Consider the following 2821-nt stretch of genomic DNA (forward strand, 5'->3'; position numbering starts at 1 on the left):
TGGTGGTAAGAAGTGTGGCCTTATTGGAGTAGGTGTGGGCTTGTTGGAGAAAGTGTGTCACTGTTGGGGTAGCCTTTGAGGCTCCTATGCTCAGGCTGTTCACAGTGTGGAAGACAGCCTCCTCCTGGTTGCCTGTGATTGACATGACATCTTTTTTATAAATGTAAACAATCACCTGAGTATCCTTCAATTCATCTGTTTAATAAATGATAAAATTACATGTATACAAATGAACTGCCTCAACATTACTTTTTAATGTTACCAAAAATTTTTTGCTATCATTCCAAAAAATTATATTACTTTATACACCTATATACGAGGGTTAAGTAAAAGTTCTCCTGAGAAAAAGTCAATAGGGGAAGGCTTACGAACCTGTGATTTAGAGAAAGGCAGCATGTAGAAGAATGCAAATGGACCATTCTTTTTTTTTTGGAATGCTTCATGAATTTGCTTGTCATCCTTGTGCAGGGGCCATGTTAATCTTCTCTGTATCGTTCCAATTTTAGTATATGTGCTGCCGAAGCAAGCACCAAATGGATCATTCTTATCACCCTGTACAAAGCTCAAGTTCAAGTGGATCAAGAACCTCCACATAAAACCAGATACACTCAAACCAATAGAAGAAAAAGTGGAAAAGAGCTTCGAACACATGTGCAATGGGCTGAATTTCCTGAACAAAATACCAATGGTATATGCTCTAAGATCAAGAATCAACAAATGGGATCTCATAAAATTGAAAAGCTTCTGTAAGGTAAAGGACACTGTCATTAGGACAAAAAGGCAACCAACACATTGGGAAAAGATGTTTACCAATCCTACATCTGATAGAGGCCTAATATCCAATACATACATAGAACTCAAGAAATTAGACTCCAGAAAATCAAATAACCCTATTAAAATTGGGGTACAGAGCTAGACAAAAAATTCTCAGCTGAGGAATATCAAATGGCTGAGAAGCACCTAAAGAAATGTTCAACATCCTTAGTCATCAGGGAATTGCAAATCAAAATACCTCACATCAATCAGAATAGAAAAGATCAAAAACTCAAGTGACAAAATACTCTGGCAAGATGTGGAGAAAGAGGAACACTCCTTCATTGTTGGTGGGATTGCAAGCTGGTATAACCACTCTGAAAGTCAGTTTGAAGGTTCTTTAGAAAATTTGACATAGCACTACCTGAGGACCCAGCTATACTACACCTAGGCATATACCCAAAAGATGCTCCAACATATAACCAGGACACACGTTCCACTATGTTCATAGCAACCTTATTTATTATACCCAGAAGCTGGAAAGAACCCAGATGTCCTTCAACAGAGGAATGGATACAGAAAATGTGGTACATCTACACAATGGAGTGCTACTCAGCTATTAAAAACAATGGCTTCATGAAATCCATAGGCAAATGGATGGAACTAGAAAATAGCATCCTGAGTGAAGTAACTCAATCATGAAAAAACACACGTGGTATGCACTCACTGATAAGTGGATATTAGCGCAAAAGTTCGAATTATCCAAGATACAATCCACAGATCACAAGAAGCTCAAGAAGAAGGAAGACTAAAGTGCAGATGCTTAGATGGGGGAACTAAAATATTCATATGAGGAGATATGGAGACAGTTTGGAGCAGAGACTGAAGGGATGGCCAATCAGAGCCTGCCCTACCTGGGGATCCAGCCCACATACATACAGCCACCAAATCCAGACAATATTGCTGATGCCAAAAAGTGCATGCTGACAGGAGCCTGATATAGCTGTCTCCTGAGAGGCTCTGCCAGAGCATGACAAATACAGAGGTGAAAGCTAGCAGTCAATCATTGAACTGAGAAGGGGTCCCCATCGGAGGAATTAGAAAAAAGGTTGAAAGAGCTGAAGGTTCTTGCAACCCCTAAGAACCAACCAGAGCTCCCAGAGACTAAACCACCAACCAAAGAATATACATGGACAGACCCATCGTTCCAGCTGCATATGTAGCAGAGGATGGCCTTGTTGGGCGCCAATGCGAGTAGAATTCTTGGTCCTGCCAAAGTTGGACTCCCCAGTGTAAGGGAATGTCAGGGCAGGGAGGCAGGAAGGGGTGGGTACATGGATGGGGGAACACCCTCATAGAAGAAGGGGAATAGAGGACTTATGGACAGGAAACAGGGAAAGGGGATAACATTTGAAATGTAAATAAAAATATTCAAAAAATAAAGAAGCTGTTCTTTAAAATGACTAGGAAATATTATAGTGCATTCATTCAGTATTTTCAAAGGGTCAAGTCCTCTGAGTAGGGCTGGAAGATATCCCTGTGCCAAGAAGGATCTATTTGTCCTAAATCTCGGCTTCCTGCAACAGATTGGGAAAAGATCTTTACCAATCCTACAACAGATAGAGGCCTTATATCCAAAATATACAAAGAACTCAAGAAGTTAGACCGCAGGGAGACAAATAACCCTATTAAAAAATGGGGTTCAGAGCTAAACAAAGAATTCACAGCTGAGGAATGCCAAATGGCTGAGAAACAGCTAAAGAAATGTTCAACATCTTTAGTCATAAGGGAAATGCAAATCAAAACAACCCTGAGATTTCATCTCACACTAGTGAGAATGGCTAAGATCAAAAACTCAGGGGACAACAGATGCTGGCGAGGATGTGGAGAAAGAGGAACACTCCTCCATTGTTGGTAGGATTGCAGACTGGTACAACCATTCTGGAAATCAGTCTGGAGGTTCCTCAGAAAATTGGACATTGAACTGCCTGAGGATCCAGCTATACCTCTCTTGGGCATATACCCAAAAGATGCCCCAACATATAAAAAAGACACGTGCTCCACTATG

General features: G+C 40.7%; 1 non-coding gene across 1 annotated transcript; it reads right to left on the reverse strand.

Moving 5' to 3' along the window:
• Window positions 1-423: 423 nt before the first annotated feature.
• Window positions 424-530, reverse strand: LOC120096742 (U6 spliceosomal RNA). The gene has a single exon (XR_005493581.1). It is a non-coding gene; the product is annotated as a U6 spliceosomal RNA (small nuclear RNA).
• Window positions 531-2821: the final 2291 nt, after the last annotated feature.

The sequence above is a fragment of the Rattus norvegicus genome, chromosome 14 (genome assembly GCF_036323735.1).
Source record: "Rattus norvegicus strain BN/NHsdMcwi chromosome 14, GRCr8, whole genome shotgun sequence".
NCBI classification, from domain to species: domain Eukaryota; kingdom Metazoa; phylum Chordata; class Mammalia; order Rodentia; family Muridae; genus Rattus; species Rattus norvegicus.